At 43.0% G+C, this 18,959-nt stretch overlaps 28 non-coding genes across 28 annotated transcripts; all 28 read left to right on the top strand.

The window, feature by feature from the left end:
* Nucleotides 1–5,338: 5,338 nt before the first annotated feature.
* Nucleotides 5,339–5,410, top strand: TRNAW-CCA (transfer RNA tryptophan (anticodon CCA)). Its single transcript has one exon. It is a non-coding gene; the product is annotated as a tRNA-Trp (tRNA).
* A 542-nt stretch (nucleotides 5,411–5,952) lies between these two features.
* Nucleotides 5,953–6,036, top strand: TRNAS-CGA (transfer RNA serine (anticodon CGA)). The gene has a single exon. It is a non-coding gene; the product is annotated as a tRNA-Ser (tRNA).
* A 373-nt stretch (nucleotides 6,037–6,409) lies between these two features.
* TRNAW-CCA (transfer RNA tryptophan (anticodon CCA)) lies at nucleotides 6,410–6,481 on the top strand. The gene has a single exon. It is a non-coding gene; the product is annotated as a tRNA-Trp (tRNA).
* Nucleotides 6,482–6,951: 470 nt separating this feature from the next.
* Nucleotides 6,952–7,023, top strand: TRNAW-CCA (transfer RNA tryptophan (anticodon CCA)). The gene has a single exon. It is a non-coding gene; the product is annotated as a tRNA-Trp (tRNA).
* Nucleotides 7,024–7,290: 267 nt separating this feature from the next.
* On the top strand, nucleotides 7,291–7,362 carry TRNAW-CCA (transfer RNA tryptophan (anticodon CCA)). Its single transcript has one exon. It is a non-coding gene; the product is annotated as a tRNA-Trp (tRNA).
* A 542-nt stretch (nucleotides 7,363–7,904) lies between these two features.
* Nucleotides 7,905–7,986, top strand: TRNAS-CGA (transfer RNA serine (anticodon CGA)). Its single transcript has one exon. It is a non-coding gene; the product is annotated as a tRNA-Ser (tRNA).
* A 375-nt stretch (nucleotides 7,987–8,361) lies between these two features.
* TRNAW-CCA (transfer RNA tryptophan (anticodon CCA)) lies at nucleotides 8,362–8,433 on the top strand. Its single transcript has one exon. It is a non-coding gene; the product is annotated as a tRNA-Trp (tRNA).
* Nucleotides 8,434–8,903: 470 nt separating this feature from the next.
* TRNAW-CCA (transfer RNA tryptophan (anticodon CCA)) lies at nucleotides 8,904–8,975 on the top strand. Its single transcript has one exon. It is a non-coding gene; the product is annotated as a tRNA-Trp (tRNA).
* Nucleotides 8,976–9,242: 267 nt separating this feature from the next.
* TRNAW-CCA (transfer RNA tryptophan (anticodon CCA)) lies at nucleotides 9,243–9,314 on the top strand. Its single transcript has one exon. It is a non-coding gene; the product is annotated as a tRNA-Trp (tRNA).
* Nucleotides 9,315–9,856: 542 nt separating this feature from the next.
* On the top strand, nucleotides 9,857–9,938 carry TRNAS-CGA (transfer RNA serine (anticodon CGA)). Its single transcript has one exon. It is a non-coding gene; the product is annotated as a tRNA-Ser (tRNA).
* A 375-nt stretch (nucleotides 9,939–10,313) lies between these two features.
* TRNAW-CCA (transfer RNA tryptophan (anticodon CCA)) lies at nucleotides 10,314–10,385 on the top strand. The gene has a single exon. It is a non-coding gene; the product is annotated as a tRNA-Trp (tRNA).
* A 470-nt stretch (nucleotides 10,386–10,855) lies between these two features.
* Nucleotides 10,856–10,927, top strand: TRNAW-CCA (transfer RNA tryptophan (anticodon CCA)). The gene has a single exon. It is a non-coding gene; the product is annotated as a tRNA-Trp (tRNA).
* A 267-nt stretch (nucleotides 10,928–11,194) lies between these two features.
* Nucleotides 11,195–11,266, top strand: TRNAW-CCA (transfer RNA tryptophan (anticodon CCA)). Its single transcript has one exon. It is a non-coding gene; the product is annotated as a tRNA-Trp (tRNA).
* A 542-nt stretch (nucleotides 11,267–11,808) lies between these two features.
* Nucleotides 11,809–11,890, top strand: TRNAS-CGA (transfer RNA serine (anticodon CGA)). Its single transcript has one exon. It is a non-coding gene; the product is annotated as a tRNA-Ser (tRNA).
* A 375-nt stretch (nucleotides 11,891–12,265) lies between these two features.
* Nucleotides 12,266–12,337, top strand: TRNAW-CCA (transfer RNA tryptophan (anticodon CCA)). Its single transcript has one exon. It is a non-coding gene; the product is annotated as a tRNA-Trp (tRNA).
* A 470-nt stretch (nucleotides 12,338–12,807) lies between these two features.
* Nucleotides 12,808–12,879, top strand: TRNAW-CCA (transfer RNA tryptophan (anticodon CCA)). The gene has a single exon. It is a non-coding gene; the product is annotated as a tRNA-Trp (tRNA).
* Nucleotides 12,880–13,146: 267 nt separating this feature from the next.
* On the top strand, nucleotides 13,147–13,218 carry TRNAW-CCA (transfer RNA tryptophan (anticodon CCA)). The gene has a single exon. It is a non-coding gene; the product is annotated as a tRNA-Trp (tRNA).
* Nucleotides 13,219–13,760: 542 nt separating this feature from the next.
* Nucleotides 13,761–13,842, top strand: TRNAS-CGA (transfer RNA serine (anticodon CGA)). The gene has a single exon. It is a non-coding gene; the product is annotated as a tRNA-Ser (tRNA).
* Nucleotides 13,843–14,217: 375 nt separating this feature from the next.
* TRNAW-CCA (transfer RNA tryptophan (anticodon CCA)) lies at nucleotides 14,218–14,289 on the top strand. Its single transcript has one exon. It is a non-coding gene; the product is annotated as a tRNA-Trp (tRNA).
* Nucleotides 14,290–14,759: 470 nt separating this feature from the next.
* Nucleotides 14,760–14,831, top strand: TRNAW-CCA (transfer RNA tryptophan (anticodon CCA)). The gene has a single exon. It is a non-coding gene; the product is annotated as a tRNA-Trp (tRNA).
* Nucleotides 14,832–15,098: 267 nt separating this feature from the next.
* TRNAW-CCA (transfer RNA tryptophan (anticodon CCA)) lies at nucleotides 15,099–15,170 on the top strand. Its single transcript has one exon. It is a non-coding gene; the product is annotated as a tRNA-Trp (tRNA).
* Nucleotides 15,171–15,712: 542 nt separating this feature from the next.
* Nucleotides 15,713–15,794, top strand: TRNAS-CGA (transfer RNA serine (anticodon CGA)). The gene has a single exon. It is a non-coding gene; the product is annotated as a tRNA-Ser (tRNA).
* Nucleotides 15,795–16,169: 375 nt separating this feature from the next.
* TRNAW-CCA (transfer RNA tryptophan (anticodon CCA)) lies at nucleotides 16,170–16,241 on the top strand. Its single transcript has one exon. It is a non-coding gene; the product is annotated as a tRNA-Trp (tRNA).
* Nucleotides 16,242–16,711: 470 nt separating this feature from the next.
* Nucleotides 16,712–16,783, top strand: TRNAW-CCA (transfer RNA tryptophan (anticodon CCA)). Its single transcript has one exon. It is a non-coding gene; the product is annotated as a tRNA-Trp (tRNA).
* A 267-nt stretch (nucleotides 16,784–17,050) lies between these two features.
* Nucleotides 17,051–17,122, top strand: TRNAW-CCA (transfer RNA tryptophan (anticodon CCA)). Its single transcript has one exon. It is a non-coding gene; the product is annotated as a tRNA-Trp (tRNA).
* Nucleotides 17,123–17,664: 542 nt separating this feature from the next.
* Nucleotides 17,665–17,746, top strand: TRNAS-CGA (transfer RNA serine (anticodon CGA)). The gene has a single exon. It is a non-coding gene; the product is annotated as a tRNA-Ser (tRNA).
* Nucleotides 17,747–18,121: 375 nt separating this feature from the next.
* On the top strand, nucleotides 18,122–18,193 carry TRNAW-CCA (transfer RNA tryptophan (anticodon CCA)). Its single transcript has one exon. It is a non-coding gene; the product is annotated as a tRNA-Trp (tRNA).
* Nucleotides 18,194–18,663: 470 nt separating this feature from the next.
* TRNAW-CCA (transfer RNA tryptophan (anticodon CCA)) lies at nucleotides 18,664–18,735 on the top strand. Its single transcript has one exon. It is a non-coding gene; the product is annotated as a tRNA-Trp (tRNA).
* Nucleotides 18,736–18,959: the final 224 nt, after the last annotated feature.

Genomic DNA, 18,959 nt, shown 5'->3' with positions numbered 1-18,959 from the left:
TCAGCGCTGTCAGTCGACAGGCGTGTACGCTTATCGGTGATGATGCCACCAGCTGCACTGAAAACCCGCTCGGACAAGACGCTAGCGGCAGGGCAGGCAAGAACCTCCAAGGCGTACAGCGCCAGTTCGTGCCACATGTCCAGCTTTGAAACCCAGTAGTTGTAGGGAGCTGTGTGATCATTTAGGACGATGGTATGGTCAGCTACGTACTCCCTCACCATCTTTCTGTAAAGATCAGCCCTACTCTGCCGAGACTGGGGACAGGTGACAGTGTCTTGCTGGGGTGACATAAAGCTGGCAAAAGCCTTGTAAAGCGTACCCTTGCCAGTGCTGGACAAGCTGCCTGCTCGCCTACTCTCCCTCGCTACTTGTCCCGCAGAACTACGCACTCTGCCGCTAGCGCTGTCAGAAGGGAAATACTGTTTCAGCTTGTGCACCAGGGCCTGCTGGTATTCATGCATTCTCACACTCCTTTCCTCTCCAGGGATGAGAGTGGGAAGATTTTGCTTGTACCGTGGGTCCAGGAGAGTGAACACCCAGTAATCGGTGCTGGAATAAATTCTTTGAACGCGAGGGTCACGGGATAGGCAGCCTAGCATGAAATCTGCCATATGCGCCAGAGTACCAACGCGTAAGAATTCACTCCCCTCACTGGCCTGACTGTCCATTTCCTCCTCCTCCAACTCCTCCAACTCCTCTTCTTCTGCCCATACACGCTGAACAGTGAAGGACTCAACAATGGTCCCCTCTTGTGTCTCGCCAACATTCTCCTCCTCTTCCTCCTCATCCTCCTCCACCTCCACCTCCTCCGATATGCGCTGAGAAACAGACCTCAGGGTGCTTTGGCTATCAACAAGGGAATATTCTTCCCCCGTCTCTTGTGACGAGCGCAAAGCTTCCGACTTCATGCTGACCAGAGAGTTTTTCAACAGGCCAAGCAGCGGGATGGTGAGGCTGATGATGGCGGCATCGCCACTGACCATCTGTGTTGACTCCTCAAAGTTACTCAGCACCTGACAGATATCAGACATCCACGTCCACTCCTCATTGTAGACTTGAGGAAGCTGACTGACCTGACTACCAGTTCTGGTGGAAGTTGACATCTGGCAGTCTACAATCGCTCTGCGCTGCTGGTAAACTCTGGATAACATGGTCAGTGTTGAATTCCACCTCGTGGGCACGTCGCACAACAGTCGGTGAGCGGGCAGTTGGAGGCGGCGCTGCGCTGCCCTGAGAGTGGCAGCATCTGGGCTGGACTTCCTGAAATGCGCACAGATGCGGCGCACCTTCGTGAGCAAATCAGACAGATTGGGGTATGTCTTGAGGAAACGCTGCACTATCAGATTTAACACATGGGCCAGGCATGGCACATGTGTCAGTCTGCCGAGTTGCAGAGCCGCCACCAGGTTACGGCCGTTGTCACACACAACCATTCCCGGCTTGAGGTTCAGCGGTGCCAGCCACAGATCAGTCTGCGCCGTGATGCCCTGTAATAGCTCTTGGGCGGTGTGCCTTTTGTCGCCTAGGCTCAGCAGTTTGAGCACCGCCTGCTGTCGCTTAGCGACGGCACTGCTGCTGTGCCTAGAGCTACCGACTGATGGCGCCGTGCCCACGGATGGTAGTTCGGAGGAGGAGGTGGAGGAGGGGTGGGAGGAGGAGGAGGCATAGTAGGCCTGAAACACCTGGACCGAGGTAGGCCCCGCAATCCTCGGCGTCGGCAGTATATGAGCAGCCCCAGGGTCAGACTCGGTCCCAGCCTCCACCAAGTTAACCCAATGTGCCGTCAGCGATATATAGTGGCCCTGCCCGGCAGCACTCGTCCACGTGTCCGTGGTCAGGTGGACCTTGTCAGAAACGGCGTTGGTCAGGGCACGGATGATGTTGTCTGACACGTGCTGGTGCAGGGCTGGGACGGCACATCGGGAAAAGTAGTGGCGGCTGGGGACCGAATACCGAGGGGCGGCCGCCGCCATGAGGTTGCGAAAGGCCTCGGTCTCTACTAGCCTATAGGGCAGCATCTCCAGGCTAAGCAATCTGGAGATGTGCACATTAAGGGCTTGGGCGTGCGGGTGGGTTGCACTATATTTGCGTTTCCGCTCCAGCGTCTGGGGTATGGAGAGCTGAACGCTGGTGGATGCTGTGGAGGATCGTGGAGGCGACGATGGGGTTTTTGTGCCAGGGTCCTGGGCAGGGGGCTGACTAGCAGCTGACACAGGGGAAGGAGCAGTGGTGTGCACGGCCGGAGGTGAACGGGCTTGTTGCCACTGAGTGGGGTGCTTAGCATTCATATGCCTGCGCATACTGGTGGTAGTTAAGCTAGTAGTGGTGGAACCCCTGCTGAGCCTGGTTTGGCAAATGTTGCACACCACAGTCTGTCGGTCATCCGGTGTTTCCTTAAAGAACCTCCACACTTCTGAAGATCTAGCCCTCGCCGCAAGAGCCCTCACCACGGGAGCTTCACTAGTTGACAGTGGCGCTGATGCACCAGCTCTGGCCCTGCCTCTCCGTCTGGCCCCACCACTGCCTCTTCCAACCTGTTCAGGTCGAGGACTCTCCTCCGTCTCAGAAGCACTGTGTTCACCCGGCCTCTCAACCCAGCTTGGGTCTGTCACCTCATCATCCTCCGATCCCTCAGTCTGCTCCCCCCTCGGACTTCCTGCCCTGACAACAACTTCCCCACTGTCGTCGGACACCTCTTTACACACTTCCACTACGTCAAGAAGGTCATCATCACCCACAGACTGTGACTGGTGGAAAACCTGGGCATCGGAAAATTGCTCAGCAGCAACCGGACAAGTGGTTTGTGACTGTGGGAAGGGTCCAGAAAACAGTTCCTCAGAGTATGCCGGTTCAAATGCCAAATTTTCCTGGGAGGGGGCAGACTGGGGGGGAGGAGGCTGAGGTGCAGGAGCTGGAGGAGTGGGGATTTCGGTTACATGGGTGGACTGCGTGGAAGACTGACTGGTGGTGGACAAATTGCTCGAAGCATTGTCAGCAATCCACGACATCACCTGTTCGCACTGTTCTGGCCTCAACAGTGCTCTACCACGAGTCCCAGTAACTTCAGACATGAACCTAGGGAGTGTAGCTCTGCGGCGTTCCCCTGCTCCCTCATCAGCAGGTGGTGTCTCACCCCGCCCAGGACCACGGCCTCTGACCCCTGCAGTAGTTGGACGCCCACGTCCCCGCCCTCGTCCTCTACCCCTAGCCCTCGGGTTAAACATTTTTAAAATGAGAGTTATAACTTTTTTTTTTTTTTTACTTCTTTTTGTTTTTTTTTGTGTTTTTTTGTGTTTTTTTTTTTTGTGTTTTTTGTTTTTTTTTGAGTTTTTAAAACCAAACAATCCTATCCTATTGCTATGGCTATTTTCTAGCCAAGTATCAAAGGAAGCACACTACTATGCCAGATGAGATGACACTGAGTTAGTGCCTAATAGAAATCCAACCCCTACTGAATTTTGCCACTTCGGCCTTTGCTATGGATATGTGCGCCACTAAGCGCAGAACACAGCGGTCGCAAGTCTCACTACAAATTGCTCAGAATTGGCAAGTACATGCACTGCAGAAACTACAGCCACCACCAGATCAACCAGAAATCAAATATATAGAACGCTACTGTAGGCTTCAAGAAGCTGTTTGTATTCTCCTATGGCTATTTTCTAGCCAAGTATCAAAGGAAGCACACTACTATGCCAGATGAGATGACACTGAGTTATTGCCTAATAGAAATCCAACCCCTACTGAATTTTGCCACTTCGGCCTTTGCTATGGATATGTGCGCCACTAAGCGCAGAACACAGCGGTCGCAAGTCTCACTACAAATTGCTCAGAATTGGCAAGTACATGCACTGCAGAAACTACAGCCACCAGCAGATCAACCAGAAATCAAATATATAGAACGCTACTGTAGGCTTCAAGAAGCTATTTGTATTCTCCTATGGCTATTTTCTAGCCAAGTATCAAAGGAAGCACACTACTATGCCAGATGAGATGACACTGAGTTATTGCCTAATAGAAATCCAACCCCTACTGAATTTTGCCACTTCGGCCTTTGCTATGGATATGTGCGCCACTAAGCGCAGAACACAGCGGTCGCAAGTCTCACTACAAATTGCTCAGAATTGGCAAGTACATGCACTGCAGAAACTACAGCCACCACCAGATCAACCAGAAATCAAATATATAGAACGCTACTGTAGGCTTCAAGAAGCTGTTTGTATTCTCCTATGGCTATTTTCTAGCCAAGTATCAAAGGAAGCACACTACTATGCCAGATGAGATGACACTGAGTTATTGCCTAATAGAAATCCAACCCCTACTGAATTTTGCCACTTCGGCCTTTGCTATGGATATGTGCGCCACTAAGCGCAGAACACAGCGGTCGCAAGTCTCACTACAAATTGCTCAGAATTGGCAAGTACATGCACTGCAGAAACTACAGCCACCAGCAGATCAACCAGAAATCAAATATATAGAACGCTACTGTAGGCTTCAAGAAGCTGTTTGTATTCTCCTATGGCTATTTTCTAGCCAAGTATCAAAGGAAGCACACTACTATGCCAGATGAGATGACACTGAGTTATTGCCTAATAGAAATCCAACCCCTACTGAATTTTCCCACTTCGGTCTTTGCTATGGATATGTGTGCCACTAAGAGCTAAACACAACGGTAGCAAGTCCCCCTGCTAATTCCTCACAAAATGGTAAAAGATGCAAATTAAAATAAAAAAAGTAGAACGTTATTGTAGGCCTAAGAAGGGCTGTTGGGTTCTTTGAGAATCACTCCTGCCTAACAGTAAGCTAATAGAACACCCTAACGCTTTCCCTGACCAGCAGCAGCTCTCTCCCTAGCGGCATCCAGACAGAGAATGATCCGAGCAGCGCGGCCAGCGGCTAGTCTATCCCAGGGTCACCTGATCTGGCCAGCCAACCACTGCTATCGACGTGTAAGGGTACCACGTCATGCTGGGTGGAGTGCAGAGTCTCCTGGCTTGTGATTGGCTCTGTTTCTGGCCGCCAAAAAGCAAAACGGCGGGAGCTGCCATTTTCTCGAGCGGGCGAAGTATTCGTCCGAGTAACGAGCAGTTTCGAGTACCCTAATGCTCGACCGAGCATCAAGCTCGGACGAGCATGTTCGCTCATCTCTATTTACGATCCTTAGTTATTCCTTCCTTTTTGTAACTAGCTAGAAACAAAGTGGCAAATTTGGTTGCCTTTAAATTCTCTGTTTTTTCCTTTATGAAATTGTCGATGCATTGAATAAAGATTTGTATTAATCATTTAGAATTATAAATGACCAACTTGGCATCAAAGACTGCGAAAAGCCTGCCTGGCCAAAGACCGCGTGGCGCAACGGTAGCGCGTCTGACTCCAGATCAGAAGGTTGCGTGTTCAAATCACGTCGTGGTCAGTCATCATTTTAAACTCTCTGTCTATACAAAAACATAGTCTTTCTCACCGCTGGCACTGTTACGGTAGCATTCCGTCCCACAATGCTTACACTTCCGCATCTCCTTGTATTTTGCTATTAGGAGGAAGTGAACATTGTCATCTCTTATCACGTGTTTTCCATCCTTTATCAAAAAATGTTGATCTGTTGAATTAAGATTTATTGAGATTAAGTTTTAGAGTGCAAGAGAAAACGCAGTCAAAGAAAGCAAACTCATTAAAGTCTTTGATTTTAGGGTGGCTCTTAAAACTGATCGATTGAAAGTAACTTATCTTATGAAACTGCTTCGTGATTGATTTTACAGGGGATGAAACATTGAGCTGTCTCTTCTCTTGAACCTTAGAGAATGCGAACCTCAGCCTATGGCAAGCAATCACACCAAAAGATTCTCCATGCTTGAGCCTACCTAAAGACAACCAGACATGTAACCAGAGTCCCGTATATTAACGCATCCAACAAAACGACACTTTTCACATGGGATTTGAACTTTTGACTAAAGTTCAGCTGTGATGGCCGAGTGGTTAAGGCGTTGGACTCGAAATCCAATGGGGTCTCCCCGCACAGGTTCAAATCCTGTTCACAGAGCAGACTTTTAGTTATATACACGCACACACAGGCTAGTTAATAAAATAAGAACTATGAATGTGCACCTTAGTGAGACATTTCTTGGAATTTCTCCAGTTAGAAAATAAGAAAGTGAGCCTCACCAAATTGACATGGAAGCTGGTTTAGCATCGTTTTCTTATAGGAATGGTTAAAGAACTGGTTACCTTTCTTCAGATGCTTACTATCTGATTCAGTTTCCACTAAACACAAGATTTTTTGATGCTTCCTCAATTTTAGTGTTTTGGAATTTTGGAAATATGGATTTTTTCATATTTCCATATGAATTATTCAGCATTATCTGTCCAATTCCTAATTTTCATCCAGAACTTAGTGTCAACCTTTAGCACCAACAGAGACCTCGTGGCGCAACGGTAGCGCGTCTGACTCCAGATCAGAAGGTTGCGTGTTCAAATCACGTCGGGGTCAGTCATTGTTTTAAGCACTCTGTCTGTACCAAAACATAGTTTTTCAGACCACTCCCACTCTTTCGATAAAATGGCATCCCACAATGCTTAGATGTCCATTTCTCCTTGTCTTTAGCCTTTAGGAGAGAACAAAATGGCAATTTTCCAATAAGATCGGAATATTTTGCAACCGTTAAGCTGTTGTGGCAGAGTGGTTAAGGTGTTGAACTCAACAGCCGTTGAGGTTAACTGTCCTTTTCCTATATGAACTGTTAGAGAAATGGTTATTTTTCTTCAGACACTTACTGTCTGCTTGAGTGTCCACTAACCACCAGGTTTTTTTGTATGTATCCTGAGTTTAAGTGTTTTGGAGTTTTTCGGAAATATGGCTTTGTTTTCATTTCCATATGAATTATTCATCATTATCAGTCAAGTTCCTAATTTTCAACTGGAATTAAGCGTGAAGCTCCACTAACTGCTGCCGCCCAAAGTGACCTCGTGGCGCAACGGTAGCGCGTCTGACTCCAGATCAGAAGGTTGCGTGTTCAAATCACGTCGGGGTCAGTTGACGTTTTGCTCATTGTGTCGATAATACAACATGGTCTTTTGAGCCGCTCCCATTCCATCATGGAAATTATGGTCTACGATCCTTAGTTATTCCTTCCTTTTTGTAACTAGCTAGAAACAAAGTGGCAAAATTGGTTGCCTTTAAATTCTCTGTTTTTTCCTTTATGAAATTGTCAATGCATTGAATAAAGATTTGTATTAATCATTTAGAATTATAAATGACCAACTTGGCATCAAAGACTGCGAAAAGCCTGCCTGGCCAAAGACCGCGTGGCGCAACGGTAGCGCGTCTGACTCCAGATCAGAAGGTTGCGTGTTCAAATCACGTCGTGGTCAGTCATCATTTTAAACTCTCTGTCTATACAAAAACATAGTCTTTCTCACCGCTGGCACTGTTACGGTAGCATTCCGTCCCACAATGCTTACACTTCCGCATCTCCTTGTATTTTGCTATTAGGAGGAAGTGAACATTGTCATCTCTTATCACGTGTTTTCCATCCTTTATCAAAAAATGTTGATCTGTTGAATTAAGATTTATTGAGATTAAGTTTTAGAGTGCAAGAGAAAACGCAGTCAAAGAAAGCAAACTCATTAAAGTCTTTGATTTTAGGGTGGCTCTTAAAACTGATCGATTGAAAGTAACTTATCTTATGAAACTGCTTCGTGATTGATTTTACAGGGGATGAAACATTGAGCTGTCTCTTCTCTTGAACCTTAGAGAATGCGAACCTCAGCCTATGGCAAGCAATCACACCAAAAGATTCTCCATGCTTGAGCCTACCTAAAGACAACCAGACATGTAACCAGAGTCCCGTATATTAACGCATCCAACAAAACGACACTTTTCACATGGGATTTGAACTTTTGACTAAAGTTCAGCTGTGATGGCCGAGTGGTTAAGGCGTTGGACTCGAAATCCAATGGGGTCTCCCCGCACAGGTTCAAATCCTGTTCACAGCGCAGACTTTTAGTTATATACACGCACACACAGGCTAGTTAATAAAATAAGAACTATGAATGTGCACCTTAGTGAGACATTTCTTGGAATTTCTCCAGTTAGAAAATAAGAAAGTGAGCCTCACCAAATTGACATGGAAGCTGGTTTAGCATCGTTTTCTTATAGGAATGGTTAAAGAACTGGTTACCTTTCTTCAGATGCTTACTATCTGATTCAGTTTCCACTAAACACAAGATTTTTTGATGCTTCCTCAATTTTAGTGTTTTGGAATTTTGGAAATATGGATTTTTTCATATTTCCATATGAATTATTCAGCATTATCTGTCCAATTCCTAATTTTCATCCAGAACTTAGTGTCAACCTTTAGCACCAACAGAGACCTCGTGGCGCAACGGTAGCGCGTCTGACTCCAGATCAGAAGGTTGCGTGTTCAAATCACGTCGGGGTCAGTCATTGTTTTAAGCACTCTGTCTGTACCAAAACATAGTTTTTCAGACCACTCCCACTCTTTCGATAAAATGGCATCCCACAATGCTTAGATGTCCATTTCTCCTTGTCTTTAGCCTTTAGGAGAGAACAAAATGGCAATTTTCCAATAAGATCGGAATATTTTGCAACCGTTAAGCTGTTGTGGCAGAGTGGTTAAGGTGTTGAACTCAACAGCCGTTGAGGTTAACTGTCCTTTTCCTATATGAACTGTTAGAGAAATGGTTATTTTTCTTCAGACACTTACTGTCTGCTTGAGTGTCCACTAACCACCAGGTTTTTTTGTATGTATCCTGAGTTTAAGTGTTTTGGAGTTTTTCGGAAATATGGCTTTGTTTTCATTTCCATATGAATTATTCATCATTATCAGTCAAGTTCCTAATTTTCAACTGGAATTAAGCGTGAAGCTCCACTAACTGCTGGCGCCCAAAGTGACCTCGTGGCGCAACGGTAGCGCGTCTGACTCCAGATCAGAAGGTTGCGTGTTCAAATCACGTCGGGGTCAGTTGACGTTTTGCTCATTGTGTCGATAATACAACATGGTCTTTTGAGCTGCTCCCATTCCATCATGGAAATTATGGTCTACGATCCTTAGTTATTCCTTCCTTTTTGTAACTAGCTAGAAACAAAGTGGCAAAATTGGTTGCCTTTAAATTCTCTGTTTTTTCCTTTATGAAATTGTCAATGCATTGAATAAAGATTTGTATTAATCATTTAGAATTATAAATGACCAACTTGGCATCAAAGACTGCGAAAAGCCTGCCTGGCCAAAGACCGCGTGGCGCAACGGTAGCGCATCTGACTCCAGATCAGAAGGTTGCGTGTTCAAATCACGTCGTGGTCAGTCATCATTTTAAACTCTCTGTCTATACAAAAACATAGTCTTTCTCACCGCTGGCACTGTTACGGTAGCATTCCGTCCCACAATGCTTACACTTCCGCATCTCCTTGTATTTTGCTATTAGGAGGAAGTGAACATTGTCATCTCTTATCACGTGTTTTCCATCCTTTATCAAAAAATGTTGATCTGTTGAATTAAGATTTATTGAGATTAAGTTTTAGAGTGCAAGAGAAAACGCAGTCAAAGAAAGCAAACTCATTAAAGTCTTTGATTTTAGGGTGGCTCTTAAAACTGATCGATTGAAAGTAACTTATCTTATGAAACTGCTTCGTGATTGATTTTACAGGGGATGAAACATTGAGCTGTCTCTTCTCTTGAACCTTAGAGAATGCGAACCTCAGCCTATGGCAAGCAATCACACCAAAAGATTCTCCATGCTTGAGCCTACCTAAAGACAACCAGACATGTAACCAGAGTCCCGTATATTAACGCATCCAACAAAACGACACTTTTCACATGGGATTTGAACTTTTGACTAAAGTTCAGCTGTGATGGCCGAGTGGTTAAGGCGTTGGACTCGAAATCCAATGGGGTCTCCCCGCACAGGTTCAAATCCTGTTCACAGCGCAGACTTTTAGTTATATACACGCACACACAGGCTAGTTAATAAAATAAGAACTATGAATGTGCACCTTAGTGAGACATTTCTTGGAATTTCTCCAGTTAGAAAATAAGAAAGTGAGCCTCACCAAATTGACATGGAAGCTGGTTTAGCATCGTTTTCTTATAGGAATGGTTAAAGAACTGGTTACCTTTCTTCAGATGCTTACTATCTGATTCAGTTTCCACTAAACACAAGATTTTTTGATGCTTCCTCAATTTTAGTGTTTTGGAATTTTGGAAATATGGATTTTTTCATATTTCCATATGAATTATTCAGCATTATCTGTCCAATTCCTAATTTTCATCCAGAACTTAGTGTCAACCTTTAGCACCAACAGAGACCTCGTGGCGCAACGGTAGCGCGTCTGACTCCAGATCAGAAGGTTGCGTGTTCAAATCACGTCGGGGTCAGTCATTGTTTTAAGCACTCTGTCTGTACCAAAACATAGTTTTTCAGACCACTCCCACTCTTTCGATAAAATGGCATCCCACAATGCTTAGATGTCCATTTCTCCTTGTCTTTAGCCTTTAGGAGAGAACAAAATGGCAATTTTCCAATAAGATCGGAATATTTTGCAACCGTTAAGCTGTTGTGGCAGAGTGGTTAAGGTGTTGAACTCAACAGCCGTTGAGGTTAACTGTCCTTTTCCTATATGAACTGTTAGAGAAATGGTTATTTTTCTTCAGACACTTACTGTCTGCTTGAGTGTCCACTAACCACCAGGTTTTTTTGTATGTATCCTGAGTTTAAGTGTTTTGGAGTTTTTCGGAAATATGGCTTTGTTTTCATTTCCATATGAATTATTCATCATTATCAGTCAAGTTCCTAATTTTCAACTGGAATTAAGCATGAAGCTCCACTAACTGCTGCCGCCCAAAGTGACCTCGTGGCGCAACGGTAGCGCGTCTGACTCCAGATCAGAAGGTTGCGTGTTCAAATCACGTCGGGGTCAGTTGACGTTTTGCTCATTGTGTCGATAATACAACATGGTCTTTTGAGCCGCTCCCATTCCATCATGGAAATTATGGTCTACGATCCTTAGTTATTCCTTCCTTTTTGTAACTAGCTAGAAACAAAGTGGCAAATTTGGTTGCCTTTAAATTCTCAGTTTTTTCCTTTATGAAATTGTCGATGCATTGAATAAAGATTTGTATTAATCATTTAGAATTATAAATGACCAACTTGGCATCAAAGACTGCGAAAAGCCTGCCTGGCCAAAGACCTCGTGGCGCAACGGTAGCGCGTCTGACTCCAGATCAGAAGGTTGCGTGTTCAAATCACGTCGTGGTCAGTCATCATTTTAAACTCTCTGTCTATACAAAAACATAGTCTTTCTCACCGCTGGCACTGTTACGGTAGCATTCCGTCCCACAATGCTTACACTTCCGCATCTCCTTGTATTTTGCTATTAGGAGGAAGTGAACATTGTCATCTCTTATCACGTGTTTTCCATCCTTTATCAAAAAATGTTGATCTGTTGAATTAAGATTTATTGAGATTAAGTTTTAGAGTGCAAGAGAAAACGCAGTCAAAGAAAGCAAACTCATTAAAGTCTTTGATTTTAGGGTGGCTCTTAAAACTGATCGATTGAAAGTAACTTATCTTATGAAACTGCTTCGTGATTGATTTTACAGGGGATGAAACATTGAGCTGTCTCTTCTCTTGAACCTTAGAGAATGCGAACCTCAGCCTATGGCAAGCAATCACACCAAAAGATTCTCCATGCTTGAGCCTACCTAAAGACAACCAGACATGTAACCAGAGTCCCGTATATTAACGCATCCAACAAAACGACACTTTTCACATGGGATTTGAACTTTTGACTAAAGTTCAGCTGTGATGGCCGAGTGGTTAAGGCGTTGGACTCGAAATCCAATGGGGTCTCCCCGCACAGGTTCAAATCCTGTTCACAGCGCAGACTTTTAGTTATATACACGCACACACAGGCTAGTTAATAAAATAAGAACTATGAATGTGCACCTTAGTGAGACATTTCTTGGAATTTCTCCAGTTAGAAAATAAGAAAGTGAGCCTCACCAAATTGACATGGAAGCTGGTTTAGCATCGTTTTCTTATAGGAATGGTTAAAGAACTGGTTACCTTTCTTCAGATGCTTACTATCTGATTCAGTTTCCACTAAACACAAGATTTTTTGATGCTTCCTCAATTTTAGTGTTTTGGAATTTTGGAAATATGGATTTTTTCATATTTCCATATGAATTATTCAGCATTATCTGTCCAATTCCTAATTTTCATCCAGAACTTAGTGTCAACCTTTAGCACCAACAGAGACCTCGTGGTGCAACGGTAGCGCGTCTGACTCCAGATCAGAAGGTTGCGTGTTCAAATCACGTCGGGGTCAGTCATTGTTTTAAGCACTCTGTCTGTACCAAAACATAGTTTTTCAGACCACTCCCACTCTTTCGATAAAATGGCATCCCACAATGCTTAGATGTCCATTTCTCCTTGTCTTTAGCCTTTAGGAGAGAACAAAATGGCAATTTTCCAATAAGATCGGAATATTTTGCAACCGTTAAGCTGTTGTGGCAGAGTGGTTAAGGTGTTGAACTCAACAGCCGTTGAGGTTAACTGTCCTTTTCCTATATGAACTGTTAGAGAAATGGTTATTTTTCTTCAGACACTTACTGTCTGCTTGAGTGTCCACTAACCACCAGGTTTTTTTGTATGTATCATGAGTTTAAGTGTTTTGGAGTTTTTCGGAAATATGGCTTTGTTTTCATTTCCATATGAATTATTCATCATTATCAGTCAAGTTCCTAATTTTCAACTGGAATTAAGCGTGAAGCTCCACTAACTGCTGCTGCCCAAAGTGACCTCGTGGCGCAACGGTAGCGCGTCTGACTCCAGATCAGAAGGTTGCATGTTCAAATCACGTCGGGGTCAGTTGACGTTTTGCTCATTGTGTCGATAATACAACATGGTCTTTTGAGCCGCTCCCATTCCATCATGGAAATTATGGTCTACGATCCTTAGTTATTCCTTCCTTTTTGTAACTAGCTAGAAACAAAGTGGCAAAATTGGTTGCCTTTAAATTCTCTGTTTTTTCCTTTATGAAATTGTCAATGCATTGAATAAAGATTTGTATTAATCATTTAGAATTATAAATGACCAACTTGGCATCAAAGACTGCGAAAAGCCTGCCTGGCCAAAGACCGCGTGGCGCAACGGTAGCGCGTCTGACTCCAGATCAGAAGGTTGCGTGTTCAAATCACGTCGTGGTCAGTCATCATTTTAAACTCTCTGTCTATACAAAAACATAGTCTTTCTCACCGCTGGCACTGTTACGGTAGCATTCCGTCCCACAATGCTTACACTTCCGCATCTCCTTGTATTTTGCTATTAGGAGGAAGTGAACATTGTCATCTCTTATCACGTGTTTTCCATCCTTTATCAAAAAATGTTGATCTGTTGAATTAAGATTTATTGAGATTAAGTTTTAGAGTGCAAGAGAAAACGCAGTCAAAGAAAGCAAACTCATTAAAGTCTTTGATTTTAGGGTGGCTCTTAAAACTGATCGATTGAAAGTAACTTATCTTATGAAACTGCTTCGTGATTGATTTTACAGGGGATGAAACATTGAGCTGTCTCTTCTCTTGAACCTTAGAGAATGCGAACCCCAGCCTATGGCAAGCAATCACACCAAAAGATTCTCCATGCTTGAGCCTACCTAAAGACAACCAGACATGTAACCAGAGTCCCGTATATTAACGCATCCAACAAAACGACACTTTTCACATGGGATTTGAACTTTTGACTAAAGTTCAGCTGTGATGGCCGAGTGGTTAAGGCGTTGGACTCGAAATCCAATGGGGTCTCCCCGCACAGGTTCAAATCCTGTTCACAGTGCAGACTTTTAGTTATATACACGCACACACAGGCTAGTTAATAAAATAAGAACTATGAATGTGCACCTTAGTGAGACATTTCTTGGAATTTCTCCAGTTAGAAAATAAGAAAGTGAGCCTCACCAAATTGACATGGAAGCTGGTTTAGCATCGTTTTCTTATAGGAATGGTTAAAGAACTGGTTACCTTTCTTCAGATGCTTACTATCTGATTCAGTTTCCACTAAACACAAGATTTTTTGATGCTTCCTCAATTTTAGTGTTTTGGAATTTTGGAAATATGGATTTTTTCATATTTCCATATGAATTATTCAGCATTATCTGTCCAATTCCTAATTTTCATCCAGAACTTAGTGTCAACCGTTAGCACCAACAGAGACCTCGTGGCGCAACGGTAGCGCGTCTGACTCCAGATCAGAAGGTTGCGTGTTCAAATCACGTCGGGGTCAGTCATTGTTTTAAGCACTCTGTCTGTACCAAAACATAGTTTTTCAGACCACTCCCACTCTTTCGATAAAATGGCATCCCACAATGCTTAGATGTCCATTTCTCCTTGTCTTTAGCCTTTAGGAGAGAACAAAATGGCAATTTTCCAATAAGATCGGAATATTTTGCAACCGTTAAGCTGTTGTGGCAGAGTGGTTAAGGTGTTGAACTCAACAGCCGTTGAGGTTAACTGTCCTTTTCCTATATGAACTGTTAGAGAAATGGTTATTTTTCTTCAGACACTTACTGTCTGCTTGAGTGTCCACTAACCACCAGGTTTTTTTGTATGTATCCTGAGTTTAAGTGTTTTGGAGTTTTTCGGAAATATGGCTTTGTTTTCATTTCCATATGAATTATTCATCATTATCAGTCAAGTTCCTAATTTTCAACTGGAATTAAGCGTGAAGCTCCACTAACTGCTGCCGCCCAAAGTGACCTCGTGGCGCAACGGTAGCGCGTCTGACTCCAGATCAGAAGGTTGCATGTTCAAATCACGTCGGGGTCAGTTGACGTTTTGCTCATTGTGTCGATAATACAACATGGTCTTTTGAGCCGCTCCCATTCCATCATGGAAATTATGGTCTACGATCCTTAGTTATTCCTTCCTTTTTGTAACTAGCTAGAAACAAAGTGGCAAAATTGGTTGCCTTTAAATTCTCTGTTTTTTCCTTTATGAAATTGTCAATGCATTGAATAAAGATTTGTATTAATCATTTAGAATTATAAATGACCAACTTGGCATCAAAGACTGCGAAAAGCCTGCCTGGCCAAAGACCGCGTGGCGCAACGGTAGCGCGTCTGACTCCAGATCAGAAGGTTGCGTGTTCAAATCACGTCGTGGTCAGTCATCATTTTAAACTCTCTGTCTATACAAAAACATAGTCTTTCTCACCGCTGGCACTGTTACGGTAGCATTCCGTCCCACAATGCTTACACTTCCGCATCTCCTTGTATTTTGCTATTAGGAGGAAGTGAACATTGTCATCTCTTATCACGTGTTTTCCATCCTTTATCAAAAAATGTTGATCTGTTGAATTAAGATTTATTGAGATTAAGTTTTAGAGTGCAAGAGAAAACGCAGTCAAAGAAAGCAAACTCATTAAAGTCTTTGATTTTAGGGTGGCTCTTAAAACTGATCGATTGAAAGTAACTTATCTTATGAAACTGCTTCGTGATTGATTTTACAGGGGATGAAACATTGAGCTGTCTCTTCTCTTGAACCTTAGAGAATGCGAACCTCAGCCTATGGCAAGCAATCACACCAAAAGATTCTCCATGCTTGAGCCTACCTAAAGACAACCAGACATGTAACCAGAGTCCCGTATATTAACGCATCCAACAAAACGACACTTTTCACATGGGATTTGAACTTTTGACTAAAGTTCAGCTGTGATGGCCGAGTGGTTAAGGCGTTGGACTCGAAATCCAATGGGGTCTCCCCGCACAGGTTCAAATCCTGTTCACAGCGCAGAATTTTAGTTATATACACGCACACACAGGCTAGTTAATAAAATAAGAACTATGAATGTGCACCTTAGTGAGACATTTCTTGGAATTTCTCCAGTTAGAAAATAAGAAAGTGAGCCTCACCAAATTGACATGGAAGCTGGTTTAGCATCGTTTTCTTATAGGAATGGTTAAAGAACTGGTTACCTTTCTTCAGATGCTTACTATCTGATTGAGTTTCCACTAAACACAAGATTTTTTGATGCTTCCTCAATTTTAGTGTTTTGGAATTTTGGAAATATGGATTTTTTCATATTTCCATATGAATTATTCAGCATTATCTGTCCAATTCCTAATTTTCATCCAGAACTTAGTGTCAACCTTTAGCACCAACAGAGACCTCGTGGCGCAACGGTAGCGCGTCTGACTCCAGATCAGAAGGTTGCGTGTTCAAATCACGTCGGGGTCAGTCATTGTTTTAAGCACTCTGTCTGTACCAAAACATAGTTTTTCAGACCACTCCCACTCTTTCGATAAAATGGCATCCCACAATGCTTAGATGTCCATTTCTCCTTGTCTTTAGCCTTTAGGAGAGAACAAAATGGCAATTTTCCAATAAGATCGGAATATTTTGCAACCGTTAAGCTGTTGTGGCAGAGTGGTTAAGGTGTTGAACTCAACAGCCGTTGAGGTTAACTGTCCTTTTCCTATATGAACTGTTAGAGAAATGGTTATTTTTCTTCAGACACTTACTGTCTGCTTGAGTGTCCACTAACCACCAGGTTTTTTTGTATGTATCCTGAGTTTAAGTGTTTTGGAGTTTTTCGGAAATATGGCTTTGTTTTCATTTCCATATGAATTATTCATCATTATCAGTCAAGTTCCTAATTTTCAACTGGAATTAAGCGTGAAGCTCCACTAACTGCTGCCGCCCAAAGTGACCTCGTGACGCAACGGTAGCGCGCCTGACTCCAGATCAGAAGGTTGCGTGTTCAAATCACGTCGGGGTCAGTTGACGTTTTGCTCATTGTGTCGATAATACAACATGGTCTTTTGAGCCGCTCCCATTCCATCATGGAAATTATGGTCTACGATCCTTAGTTATTCCTTCCTTTTTGTAACTAGCTAGAAACAAAGTGGCAAAATTGGTTGCCTTTAAATTCTCTGTTTTTTCCTTTATGAAATTGTCAATGCATTGAATAAAGATTTGTATTAATCATTTAGAATTATAAATGACCAACTTGGCATCAAAGACTGCGAAAAGCCTGCCTGGCCAAAGACCGCGTGGCGCAACGGTAGCGCGTCTGACTCCAGATCAGAAGGTTGCGTGTTCAAATCACGTCGTGGTCAGTCATCATTTTAAACTCTCTGTCTATACAAAAACATAGTCTTTCTCACCGCTGGCACTGTTACGGTAGCATTCCGTCCCACAATGCTTACACTTCCGCATCTCCTTGTATTTTGCTATTAGGAGGAAGTGAACATTGTCATCTCTTATCACGTGTTTTCCATCCTTTATCAAAAAATGTTGATCTGTTGAATTAACATTTATTGAGATTAAGTTTTAGAGTGCAAGAGAAAACGCAGTCAAAGAAAGCAAACTCATTAAAGTCTTTGATTTTAGGGTGGCTCTTAAAACTGATCGATTGAAAGTAACTTATCTTATGAAACTGCTTCGTGATTAATTTTACAGGGGATGAAACATTGAGCTGTCTCTTCTCTTGAACCTTAGAGAATGCGAACCTCAGCCTATGGCAAGCAATCACACCAAAAGATTCTCCATGCTTGAGCCTACCTAAAGACAACCAGCCATGTAACCAGAGTCCCGTATATTAACGCATCCAACAAAACGACACTTTTCACATGGGATTTGAACTTTTGACTAAAGTTCAGCTGTGATGGCCGAGTGGTTAAGGCGTTGGACTCGAAATCCAATGGGGTCTCCCCGCACAGGTTCAAATCCTGTTCACAGCGCAGACTTTTAGTTATATACACGCACACACAGGCTAGTTAATAAAATAAGAACTATGAATGTGCACCTTAGTGAGACATTTCTTGGAATTTCTCCAGTTAGAAAATAAGAAAGTGAGCCTCACCAAATTGACATGGAAGCTGGTTTAGCATTGTTTTCTTATAGGAATGGTTAAAGAACTGGTTACCTTTCTTCAGATGCTTACTATCTGATTCAGTTTCCACTAAACACAAGATTTTTTGATGCTTCCTCAATTTTAGTGTTTTGGAATTTTGGAAATATGGATTTTTTCATATTTCCATATGAATTATTCAGCATTATCTGTCCAATTCCTAATTTTCATCCAGAACTTAGTGTCAACCTTTAGCACCAACAGAGACCTCGTGGCGCAACGGTAGCGCGTCTGACTCCAGATCAGAAGGTTGCGTGTTCAAATCACGTCGGGGTCAGTCATTGTTTTAAGCACTCTGTCTGTACCAAAACATAGTTTTTCAGACCACTCCCACTCTTTCGATAAAATGGCATCCCACAATGCTTAGATGTCCATTTCTCCTTGTCTTTAGCCTTTAGGAGAGAACAAAATGGCAATTTTCCAATAAGATCGGAATATTTTGCAACCGTTAAGCTGTTGTGGCAGAGTGGTTAAGGTGTTGAACTCAACAGCCGTTGAGGTTAACTGTCCTTTTCCTATATGAACTGTTAGAGAAATGGTTATTTTTCTTCAGACACTTACTGTCTGCTTGAGTGTCCACTAACCACCAGGTTTTTTTGTATGTATCCTGAGTTTAAGTGTTTTGGAGTTTTTCGGAAATATGGCTTTGTTTTCATTTCCATATGAATTATTCATCATTATCAGTCAAGTTCCTAATTTTCAACTGGAATTAAGCGTGAAGCTCCACTAACTGCTGCCGCCCAAAGTGACCTCGTGACGCAACGGTAGCGCGCCTGACTCCAGATCAGAAGGTTGCGTGTTCAAATCACGTCGGGGTCAGTTGACGTTTTGCTCATTGTGTCGATAATACAACATGGTCTTTTGAGCTGCTCCCATTCCATCATGGAAATTATGGTCTACGATCCTTAGTTATTCCTTCCTTTTTGTAACTAGCTAGAAACAAAGTGGCAAATTTGGTTGCCTTTAAATTCTCTGTTTTTTCCTTCATGAAATTGTCAATGCATTGAATAAAGATTTGTATTAATCATTTAGAATTATAAATG

Source organism: Engystomops pustulosus, chromosome 4 (assembly GCF_040894005.1).
Source record: "Engystomops pustulosus chromosome 4, aEngPut4.maternal, whole genome shotgun sequence".
In the NCBI taxonomy this organism is placed as follows: domain Eukaryota; kingdom Metazoa; phylum Chordata; class Amphibia; order Anura; family Leptodactylidae; genus Engystomops; species Engystomops pustulosus.
This window is presented reverse-complemented; position numbering and strand designations above follow the sequence as displayed.